This window comes from Eretmochelys imbricata, chromosome 5 (genome assembly GCF_965152235.1).
Source record: "Eretmochelys imbricata isolate rEreImb1 chromosome 5, rEreImb1.hap1, whole genome shotgun sequence".
In the NCBI taxonomy this organism is placed as follows: Eukaryota; Metazoa; Chordata; order Testudines; family Cheloniidae; genus Eretmochelys; species Eretmochelys imbricata.
In genome coordinates, this window is record NC_135576.1 from 69,575,199 (window position 1) to 69,588,012 (window position 12,814).

The 12,814-nt window shown below is 39.8% G+C and overlaps 1 non-coding gene across 1 annotated transcript; it reads right to left on the reverse strand.

Annotated features, from left to right (window-relative positions):
* Positions 1-11,012: 11,012 nt before the first annotated feature.
* Positions 11,013-11,177, reverse strand: LOC144265479 (U1 spliceosomal RNA). The gene has a single exon (XR_013346295.1). It is a non-coding gene; the product is annotated as a U1 spliceosomal RNA (small nuclear RNA).
* Between the last annotated feature and the right edge of the window lie 1,637 nt (positions 11,178-12,814).

A 12,814-nucleotide genomic window follows, 5' to 3' on the forward strand; every position in this document is an offset into this window, starting at 1 on the left:
TCTTTACATTCTATCTCATCATTGATATACAGTGCTACTCCACCACCTTTGCCTTTATTTCGGTCTTTCCTAAACAGCACATACCCTTCAATACGTGTAGCCCAGTCATGACTACTATTCCACCATGTTTCTGTTATCCCTATAATATCTGGTTTCACTTCCTGCACCAGTAGCTCTAGTTCCTCCATTTTGTTACCTAGGCTCCTCGCATTAGTGTACAAACATCTTAATTTTTGCTGTTTGGCCTCACTCACATTCTGTACCCTATTAGGCACGGTCATTTTACTACCAGTATAACCTATTAGACTTGTATCTACACTGCCCTTCCTCCTACCCACGGCTGTATCCACTCTTACTTCATTTTCTTTCCTCTCAATGCTAAATTCTGGCGTGGAGATTACCTGGACATCTCCCAACCATCTCCCCCTAATTTCTAGTTTAAAGCTCTCTTAATCAGTTGTGCCAGCCTCCATCCTAGAAGTCTATTTCCTTCCCTACTCAGATGAAGTCCATCCCGAGAGAACTATCCTCTATCCATGAATGCCTCCCAGTGGCCATACATCCCAAAGCCCTCCTTATAGCAACACTGCCTAAGCCATCTGTTGATAGTCATAATCTTGTCACACCTTTGGTGCCCTTCTCTAGGAACAGGCAGAATCCCACTAAAGATCACCTGAGCCTCAATTTCCTTAAGCGTCTTCCCCAGCCTAGCATAGTCTCCCTCAATACTTTCCAGCGAGAATCTAGCCCTATCATTTGTTCCCACATGAAGGATAATTAGGGGATTCTTTCCCGCTCCCTTTAGAATCCTTTTCAACCTCAGGTCTACATCCCATATCTTAGCACCTGGAAGACAGCACACCCTCCTATTTTCCAGATCAGCTCTGGTTACAGGCCTATCTATTCTTCTCAGTAAAGAGTCCCCAATCACATAGACCTATCTTTTCCTAGTGATGGTGCTATTCTCCAGTCTATCCCCTGTTCCCTCTGGCTACAAGTTCTTTCCATTCCTATTCTCCCTTATAATCCTCTTTAACCCATCCTGTATCCTCCTGGGGCTCATATTTGGTGTAATCTCCATTAGCTCTTCCCCTTTTCCTATAGGACTAGCCGCTCTCCTCTTCTTCCTTGCCCTTCCACCTTCAGTGACTACCTGCTGAGCCCCTTCTTCATTTTCCAACTCTGCATACCTATTCTTAAGCTCTATTTCTCCTTCACTAGCCCGTCTTTTCCTCTGCCTGGTTCTTTTAGTCACATGCTTCCGCTGACCACTTTCCTCACCCAGTCTCCCCTCAGAATTCCCCAGTCCTGCTTCCTTTCTCTTTTTTATTACAATTTTACTTTGGTTTCTTTGTGGATATACAAGATACTGAAGGGAGGATGTAATTTCAACAGTAGCTTACTTTGCTGATAATTCCAAATTGGGATGGACCAGTAGATAAAGAAGAGAACCAATCACCTGAAAACTATTTGAATAGATTAGGCATAGAGGCTGATAAAGTAGCTCATGCAGTTCAGCATACAGAATGTAAGATAATGAGACAAGTCACTAAAAATAATCATACCTACTATGGGCTAAAATGTTGCATGATTCAGAATTCAGATCACAAAAACATAGTGGTGATTGAGGATAATTAAGGCTGTACTTTTGCCTTATTTATATACATTGTGACGGGGCGGACTGGCCCCGCACTGGGAATGAGAGGGTCAACCCTTCTCTGCTGGCAGAGGATGCCATGCCCCGGAGGCTCTGCTGGGCATGTTCCAACAGAGAGTCAAGTATAAAAGCCTGAAGAGCTGCTCGGTCGGGGCTGGAAGCAGTGGAAGGAGGACACCCAGTGGAGGCTCCAGCCCAGGAGCTGTGGTGACTCGTACAGGAGGGAGCGAAGGGCCAGGAAGTGGGACCAGAGACTGGCAGCTGTGGGAATCCCAGGGAGCCTCAGGGGATGAGGAACCTGAAGACCCTGATGCCACAGGGACTGCTACGTTTGGAGAACTGGTAGGAAGTGACCCAGGAAAGGGAAGGGAGTGGTATCTGCCACCACTCTGAGAGCAGCGTGTTGCGGTAGGATTTCCCGCTGACCTGGGGCGGATCATGCCATCAATGACAGGGCCTTGGATTGGAGCCCGGTAAAGGTGGGTGGGTCCGGGCTCCCCTACCGGGGGTCTCTAACCCCCCCCTTTTTGTGACAACATAGTTCACCAACCTCTCTCTGACCTCAAAGGAGATAGATGAACTCTGGCCGCTGGGCCGCACTATCCTACGAGGGGAAGAGGACTTAGAGGGACTCTGGCCCTCAGGCCATGCTGCTTTAGGAGCACGCTATAGGGACTCTGGTCGCTAGGCTGCGCTATCCCATACAGCCCTGACTACCGGGGAGGTTGTAGAACCAGCATAGGAGGCGGGGTTAACCTCCCCCCCCCGGAATCAAAGGGGTCAACAAGGTACAAAACCCACCACAACATCTTCAGTTTTCTCAAGTTCTTGTAAACAAACAGAAGAAGGATGGGGCTCAAAATCAACAAATGTTTCTCCTGATAAGTGTAAGGAGCAAAGACTAGATATGCGCAGGAAAATCGGGTACAAGGACTTCTAGATATCCACTTCCTTTTGTTTCAGATTGGGCAGAACTTTCACTTGCTGCAACAGTCTCCAGATTCCTTTTAAACTGCATAATCTGTTCCAACAACAATGAGAGGTTTATTCAACTTTCAAACCAGTGCAAAGACTTGATCATTCAGAGGTACTTCAAGTAGATTGATCTTTCAGGTGTGCTAATTGTGTATTTTGGATTACTACAGTTTGAAGCTGCATTGTATTATTGTATTGTTGTATGGAAAATTAAAATAGTTTGAATATAAGGTACCTTGGGGTGAGTGGAAGATCTGTCACTCTCCTCGTGATTAGATTGCAGACAAGAGTAGGATCTTTTGCCCAATGAGCCAATCCCTTTACTCCCTGGCAGATAGTTCTGTTTTGAACAACATCTCACCCCTCAATATTTCTACAGCAGAGTATCTGCAGTATTGCCAGCACAAAACAGTCAAATATCGTGAGTCAGGATCCAAAAAAACATGAGATTTACTTAAATCAGAAGATTAAAAAAAAACCCCAAAACAGTTTAGGTTCTTATTTGCCTTCTAGTTTTTGAGCCTTTAAGGTGCACTGGGGAACCCCTGCAACTGCACAGAGCACATTGCAGGATCAGGCCTAAATTATTCATTATTTATTTAGCTGTATTGTTCATAATTTTATTATGGTACTTGTTCCCTCCCTGCCTGAGCACCTTACAATAGTTAAAAGAAAAAGGTTTACATGATGAGTCTTTCCAAAGCGCTATAAAAGTCAAGGAATGGCTGGAAGTTAAGGAAATAGTCCAGCAAAAACATACTACTTTACTGCACTTTTTCAGGTAGTATCTTTAAAATTATCTCTATCTCAAAAGGTGTGTGTTTGTGCTTAAGCCCGGAGGAAGGATGGTCCAGTGGCTAGGTCCCTAGATTAGAATTTGGGAGACCCTAGATTCAATTACCTGCTCTGCTAAAGACTTCCTGTGTGACCTACCCTTTCTGTGCCTCAGTTCCCCATCTGTAAAATGGGGTTAATAGTACTTCCCTGCCTCTCAAGTGTGTTGTGAGGATAACTATATTAAAAATTGTGAGGGGTTTAAATACTGTGGTAATGGGGGCCAGATAAGAGCCTAAGATAGAAGACTCACTGAACTTTAATTCTCCCATACGTGGGGAAAAATAAATTGTTAAAAGTGAACTGCAGTTACAGAGCTCTTCAGCTGTTCTTGTTGGCTTGTATTTTATATCACTGTCAATGCTATGAATAAGCTAGTGACATTTGCCATTTCAGCTTCCCAGTATTAAAAGTTTGTAATTTGTGCATTTTGGAAAATAAATACAACCAACTTTTTTTCCCCACATTTGAACAAAAATAGAATTGAAACCTTTTGAGAAAAAGTTTTGCAGCACATTAAATTGCAAATAGGATAGCTAGCTTTAACAGAAAAAAGATAAATGTCTTTCATTCCCTAGTGCAATAGCCATGAGTCATCTTAATGGAACTACAGAAAGTAGCTACAAATACTGATCATTGGCTATCTTATAACTGTGGCACAAGGGTTAGCGTAAAACATCCTACAGCCTGGGAAAGAACCCAACAACAATGTGTAAGCAACCTCAGTTTGCATACACACATCATGTATTGGCATGTGCCAAAGTTGAGTGTAATAAAATTACACTTGCACTTTTGAAAATTTGGGCCTAAAAATTAATGTGTTTAAAAATGAGTGGAGATGATCTATAATTCTACTAACCATTGTATGATGTCAGAAATGGACTTGTTTGTCACAACATTCAGCCCTTTATTCCCTTAAAGGATTGGGATGGGGAGAAACAACCTCTCACAATCTATGTAGGACAGGCAAATATTTAAAAATAATCCTTGGGTATTTTTAAGATTTCAGACTCATTAAATTAAAGAGGGGACAACTGAATGGAGTTCTGTTGAATTATTTTTGGTTAGAAAGATAATTACAGTGATACAGGGCTTCAAGATTTGGGGAAGGGGATCCAGTGGGAAGTTCCTCACACCTCCACTAAGCATGCAAAAGATGTGGAGCAATCAAATGTAAACCTTAAATATAATCTAAGAACGCTATACCATATCGAACTGCTAATCAAAGATTTTGTATAAGCACTGAAGCATCAAAATTGTTAGATATTACATATTTTCTGAGGTTGGCTGTTCATGTTCAATAGTAGTTTTCCACTGAATAGATTAATAAAAGGAAAGAGTGAAAGGGAAAAAAACTAGGGCTGTCAAGTGGTTAAAAAAATTAATTGTGATCAATTGCGCAATTATAAAAATTAATAGCAATTAATCACTTGATTAATCGCGCTGTTAATACAATGCCATTTATTTAAATATTTTTGTATGTTTCCTACATTTTCAAATATATTGATTTCAATTACAACACAAAATACAACGTGTTCATTGCTCACTTTACATTTATTTTAGATTACAAATATTTGCACTTGTTTGTCTTAGATTGTCTGAACCAGAAGTAGGACTGAGTGGACTTGTAGGCTCTAAAGTTTTACACTGATTTGTTTTTGAATGCAGTGCTCTAACAAAAAAAATCTACATTTGTAAGTTACACTTTTACGATAAAGAGGCTGCACTACAGTACTTTTGAATTGAAAAATACTACTGTATTTCTTATCATTTTTACAGTGCAAATATTTGTATAAAAAATAAACTGAGCACTGTACACTTTGTATTCTGTGTTGTAATAGAAATATATTTGAAAATGTAGAAAAATCCAAAATATTTAATAAATGTCAATTGCTATTCTAGTGTTTAACAGTGCAATTAATCGCAATTTTTTTTAAATCATGATTAATTTTTTGAGATAATTGTGTAAGTTAACTGTGATCGACAGCCCTAAGAAAAACAAAACAAAAAAGAACAAGTCTCATTTTCCTCTTGCTTATGCCTTGACCACATAAAAAAATTCTACCAGTTTAACTAAAGGTTTTATTTTAAACCAAGTTAGTTAAACTGGTAGAAACCCCTGTATGGATGCTCCAATTTCTATTTAAACCAGGTTTATTTCATATCCGTTTAACTAATTCTTAATACATGTCTATAATTCCAATACCCTGGTGCAAATCATGAGTAACTCCACTACATAAATCAATGGATTACACTACTGTAAAACCGCTGTAAGAGGTAGGACACTTGGTGTATACCATACCAACTAGACACATTTGTTGGCAGCCTAATCAATGTAGAGACTGTAATGATTAATTAAATTATTAATATTTGAAATGTATTTTGAGATAATCATATGAAAGGTGTCATACAAGTACTTAGTACTATTTTTAGAATTTTGTTTAGAAAGAGAAAAAAAGTTGAAACAGCATCTTGATAAGGTTGAAACATCCAATTTCAACCTGATTGGAATGGAATGTTTCCCTTTTTATTATATTGCTTTATTATATTATTTTATAAAATAACATAATATAGCCATATAAAATTAAAAAATAAAAATTTAAAGTGAAAATCAAAGCAAAACATTTTGATTGACTTGAAACTAAATATTGTGGAAGTTTCATTTGATGGGAAATTTTAGACTTTTCATTCTGATTCAGAACAATTTTGGGGGGAAATGCCAGAATTTCCTGTGGAACAGAAATGGTTTCCACTAGCTCTAATTATTAAGTGCCAAGTATTTTTATTATACAGATATCTCCCAAATAAGAGACTCTGAGAGTTAAGGTCATCCCAAGCAAGCCAAATTTTTGAGAGAAATCAATTCAGTCATTTTAACATTATGAACTTTTTAATAGTCCTGTTTTCCTGGAAATGTTGAAGCTTTTCCATTCTTTTGTTTAAAGCAATTCAAAGTGATTGTGGTTAGACCACTGGGATGTTTACAACTGTGATCCATCTGAAATGCAGGTTCACCTCAATCTTCAGGCTATCTCAAATAGGAGATAGCCTTAAGTGGAAATTATCTAAAAATTGAGAGGATAATGGGGGCACTGCTGTCAACCTTATGTCTGTATTTCCTGACTGGCGCATGTTTGACTTCTCCGCTTGAACAATGCATTAATCCCAAGTTTTTGCATGGCTATAACATCAGATGCAGAGGATGGTATTTTTGTACGTTAAGAAGAAAAACAACTTGGAATATCCAAGTATTCAAAAAGGCTTCCTCACAAGCTGAATGCCCAGTAGTTAAATTTAAATTCAGGTGAAGCGGCACTTTGCATAGTTCAGTTAGTTTAGGTATTTTTAACTGTTGTTTATGCTGCCAGAAATGTTAGCCTCTCAATTACACGTGATAACATAAAGGGGTTGAAATAACATTAAAGAACTGGGTAGAACATTTATTATAACACCTTCAGTTTTACCCATTATGAACAATGGAACATGATTCCATCTAGGCAGATCATTTCATCTGTCTCCTCAATCCTTGCTGTGTAATTTAAATTGGAGAATAGAATAATATCAGTCAGATTTTAACACCATGATATTTGATAAGCAAGGTGTTCTCTTCATAGCATACAGTGCACTGAGTATTTACCTTTCATTTTGAGATTTCAGTGGCACTAGACACTATCTAATTTAGTAATTAGATAATTATTAGATAATTTAATTTTACAGCCTATCATGTCAAAAATGATAATGCATCTTTAAAAATTGGTAAGGTTGAGTCAGAATTCCTGACAAAGTAAAATATCCTTGGCATGTAAAGAGAAACAGGGTTAGATCCCACCTTTCTATAGCCTCTGTCTCAGACTGAGTTATAGCTAAAGGATACAGAAACAAAGAAGACATAAAGTGACAAAAGACAACCGTGCTGGGTGCCACTATGCAGTTGGAAAAGGCTGTTGCCAAGGCTTATGATCACCCATCTAACAAAAGGGCTGCCTAAACCAAATTTTCCCAGCACTGCAAACAGAAAGCTCTGTTTCATCATGTTGACTGCTTTTTCTATGTCCATCATCAAGATAACTTCTGGCAGGCCTTCTGGGTCTGAGCTTTCAAGGGTAGATAAGAGGCTATAGGAAACATCTGACAGATAGTGGTATGTTGTAAAGCCTGCCTACATCACCTTGGGAAGTAGGATATCTGGCATTATACTGATGTTTTGATTAATATTTTTAGCCTGCACTGAATGATAAGATTGGTCTGTAAAATTGGTAGCCTCAAGAGTCCCTTCCTGCATTTTAAAATACTGAAATAAATGCCAACTTAATTTTCTTTTACCTTATTGTTGTTCAATCACAAAATTAAAAGCTTTGCACGCTGTCATATGGGGAATAGCTGATCTTTAAGTATCTTGTGAAAGTGGATTGTATACTCATGTGGGGCAGGAGCTTTATTAGCTTTTAGATTAAAACTAGTTCTCTACGTTTCTGCCTCCTCTATTGATGTCTGTCTAAAGTTTCTTTATCCTTGGGCTCCAGGCTTGGTAAATTCATGGTCATTACTGGTAAATAAAAAAATTAGTCCATAACTTGGTCTTGATCTGTGCCTATAATAAGGATAGAATACAGCGAAAGAAGGGGAGGAAGGAGAAAGTGGGATGAGGGCCTGATCTAAAGCTCATTGAAGTCAACAAAGATTCTCATTCCCTTGATTGGGCTTTGGATCAAAACTTAAACGAGGAGATAAAGGAAATCTGATTCACTAAGCTGACTGCCAGTTATCCAAAAACTTAAGAGCCTCTTCCTGCAGACCTTACTATGTAAAACATCTGTTAATTTCAGTGAAAGATTTCTCTTAAGTTCTGCAGGACTGGGTTGTTTACATGGTTTAGTAGAAACTAAACCAAACTAAGGCCACTTTAATTCTGAATGAGTGTATCTAAACAACGGTTTCAGGCAGTTTAACTCAAACTTATGTTAAAGTGCACATAAATTTAACATATTAAATGCACACCTTCTGGTTAATTCAGATCAACTTTCCTGAGTGTCCCCCTGTGGACAAGCCTTCAGGTTTAGTATATTAAATGCATGTCCTCTCACATTTCAGAGCAATGCAGGCATTCTTCTATAACCAGACAATAGGTGTCAGACAAGGGTTATGATAAGGCCAACGTTACGACCAAGAGTAACTGTGTAGTTTTATGTTTATATACATAGAACAAACATTAGTGTCACCCACGATAGATCCAGTGAAAAGAAAATATACAATATATGCACGCATACATGTTATCATTTGAGTATTTTACTCTATAACATTTTAAAGAAATACATATAATTTTTAAAGAAAAAAAGAACCTGTGCCATTTTTATTATGAAATATAAAAAAGGCCTGAAAGTAGAGATGTGGGGGTCCCCCCCTCTTTATGCCATTAGAAATTCAGGTCTTGTCGTCGTTTTTTTTTTTTTTTTTCTTGGACAACTAGAGGCTAGCGATGACTGGAAATATTATGACATTACATTTATTGAAGAGGTAACAGAGGAAGGCATTTTTTGCCCTCTGAAAGGTTAAAACTTTGTTTTTATTTTTTTGATTTATACCTATTTAACTAAACCACCTGATACACAGATGGGAGGAAAGATTTTGTTAAAAGTCATGCTCTTTCAATTAATGACTGAGGAAGGTCCCAGTTCTTTGGTTCCCCATGGAGTTCTCCAGCAAAAAAGGGAAGGTAAGACTGAGGCTCATTATTGGTGATATAATCAAACAAAACACAAAATCTCTCTTTCTATCTCTCTTTTGCTTTTTAGAAATAAACCTTTCAGGCCTCCTTATATATTTGTAGCAGGAATGTCTGATGAGCAGCTGACCTAGTGGTCAGCTCATGGCCTTACAATTTCTGCCAGTCTAGTCAGCCCAGAAGGGCCCTGGATGCAGCCGCAGTCACTCCCTCGTACTCTGATTGCTTCCTTAGAGTTCAGTCACTACAAACGAGTGGGGGTGGGGGGAAGCAAGGTTCGGGGATGCAGGCCCACCCACTCCACCAGGTCCTAAACCAGAGTCCTAAACCAGAGTCCTAGGGGTTTATCAAAGAGTCCAGCCCAGTTACTGAGCTACCCTATATTATGTTTTCCCCCGAGTCACTTTTTACTAATCTGGAACTCCTCAGTTTGGGGCATGGTCACTGGCTTAGCAGACTGGTCTAGGGTATGTTTATACTATCTGCTGGATCGGCGAGCAGCAATCAATCCAGCTGGGGTCGATTTATCAAGTCTAATTTAGATGCGATAAATCGACCCCCCCCCCCCCGAGCACTTTCCTGTCGACTCCTGTACTCCACCGCCACGAGAGGTGCAGGCAGAGTCGACGGGGGAGTGGCAGCAGTCGATTCACTGCACTGAAGACACCACAGTGAATAGGTCTAAGTATGTCGACTTCAGCTACCTTATTCACGTAGTTGAAATTGCATAACTTAGATCGATCTCCCGCCCCAGTGTAGACCAGGCCTCAGTCTTTTAGTGTCCTGTACACTAACTAGCTGTTAACTCCTAAAGAAGTGGGGGTGGGGAGTGGGAAAACCACACCCTTGCTATAAAACAGCCTTTTTAAAGCCGTTGCCACTCTTGGCACAGCTCTCCCCATCAGCCTTGCTTCCTGATGCCATATGCAGGCTAGCTCATTTCCCCCTTCTCCTGGACGATCAGTGCCCTTTTAAACTGTTCCTCCACTGGGAACATGCCTTGCTCCTATTGAGGGGTTCAGGACTCTATAGCCCACTATTGCTCTACTCCTCAACTTGATGCCTGTAGACCCCATTACAATGTTATAAAAAAGCAAAAATGGTTTCCTACATGATATTTTTTCTTTTTCAGGTAATCTATAAATCTTTTCCACCTTCCCCACTCTCTCACACACAATCCTTCCCTCTGCTTCAATCTCCTCCAATTTTTCACCTCTTCTCTTTTTTCCTTTCTTACTATTATATGGAGTATTGCATCTATGATTGTCCTGAATATAACTTCAGCCAACATAGAGTAGGGGGCCAGTGTTTGAGCATTGCTAAATTCTTTATTTTTTCATTGTCATTTTCTTATTGAGCAGAGAAGAGCTGATAGAAATGAAAGACTGCAGAGCAGCTGTTTTTTCTGCTTTTAATTTAGTTCTACAAAATTTTAGTGGAAGACTTGACCTTTCCTGTTTAGGCCTCTGTTTGTGTAAACTCACTTTTTCTAGAAAGTACTGAATGGGCCTTTCTTTAATATCTACTTTCTTGGTGTACTGTTCTTGATGATGAAAGAAAGAAAACAAAACAGATGAGCAAGATAAATGCAAGTCATTAGGCAAGAAATAGAAAACACACAAAGCTAACACAGATCTATGCAGTATGTTAATACATTATTTATCGTGTAATAAAGTAATGTATCTGGATTACATACAAATTACAAGCCATTACTGCTTCTGTTGACCTTTTGAAACTCATTGTTCAGTTTGCAGAATTGCATTCAAAAGTTTCATCTCAAAACTTAACCACTCCATTGCATTTAAGAAGATAGGGTTTTTTTGCCAGGAGAAAGTACGAACGCAGTCCCCCACGACCACAAATTTATGCAGTCAAGTTTCCCACATTTGGGGAAATCGCAGGGGTCAGCACACCTGCAGTACAATGGATGAGCCTCGCTCTGGGAAAACCACCTTCGTGATTATGGTATCTCCTCTGCCAGGTTGACATTGGATTATGATTAGACTATGAATGCAAATGTAGCAGACATTCCTTTTGTTAACGTTCCTTCCATGACCCCAGGTCCAAACTCTAAATGCCAGTATATTCCTTCTCCTTTTAACACTAGACTTTCCTTAAATGACATTTTTGTCAGTTTGACATTCCAGTCCAGCAGAAGACTATGTATGCAAATGAACATCTCTTTAAAAGCTTGCTTTAGGCATGAAGTAACTGTGTGATTTGGTTGGCTTTTAACAGAATGACATCTGTGCAATGCAAGCCAATGAATAGCTAGGATTCACGAGACAGTAAGATTCACTGGCAGTTTCACAGAATCAGCCTTACAAACCAAGAGTGAAAAAAGAAGGAAATTTATCAAGAAGTTAATATTTCCCCCTTTATCATTTTATGTTTCTCGTAATTGTTGGCAACTGATTTTAATGCTGGTGAAGGGTGACAGATTGGGTGTCCTGGAGAATGAAGTCCTCTCTCAGCAGGACAGGTTTACTAGCTCTGTAACTTCCCTACACTGCCTCGCCAATGTATTTCAACCCTGATGAAGGCCATGTCCACACTAGAAAGTTTTATTGACAGAAGTTCTGCCAGCATACTGCAACCAACATGCTTCATTTGACAGAGTGCAATCACATTGGGCTGCCTTTGCTGGTGCAGCATGTCCTCACAGAAACAGGTTATATGCGCAAAAGACAGGGCATTTTGGGAAGACATCCCAGTGTCCCCCATGCCTTTGTCTGGCACACTACCTTGTAGAAAATGTTTGCAGTGTTTTGTGATCCTGTTGCTAGGTATTGGGGACAGCATCAACCCTCCTAGGGAATTATGGAAGTTTGAGGTAAAATTTCCGTAAATCCCTCGTTCCATCCCATACTCTACTCTCTGTTATGCCATTTTTCTTTCTTGCCATCAGAAACATGGATGCTTTACTGATCAGTGGAGCTGTCTTGTCCATTTTAAGGACAGAGCAAGAGATTATTTTGTGTCTGGGGAACCAAAGTGTTTAGACACACAGCAAGGATACTGAGCTTGAGTGCAAAGCAGAAAAGGAAGCTGGAATGCTGTCGAGTATTCACTAACCAACTGCACACAGCGGAGTAGTGGTTTGGGGTCCGTACTATGAGGATTGGATTGTGATGCAAACCTGGGACAATCAGCAGTGGTTGCAGAATTTTCAGATCAGATGGCCACATGATAAGGTTGTGTGCTGAGCTCACCCTAGTTCTACAGTGCACAGAGACCATCTGCTCTGACAGTGGAGAAATGGGTGGCAGTTGCTGTCTGGAAGCTTGCAACCCCAGATTGCTAATGGTCAATGGGCAATCAGTTTGGGGCCAGTTGTCATCCACGTGTGCAAGATGAATAAACATATTTTGTTGCACAGGGTTTCATGCTGGGCAATATTGAAGGAGTGATAGATGGATGTGATGCAATGGGCTTCCTGATCTGTGGTGCGGCAATAGATGGGACTCATATCCCAAGTCTGCATGCCCCTCCCCACTGCCTTGCCTCTGAGTATAGCAGAAACGGTACATCCCCACGGCAATGCAAGCATTAAGGATGATTTACTGATATTAATGTTGTCTGAATAGAGAATGTTCATGATGCTCACATCTCAGGAATACAGGACT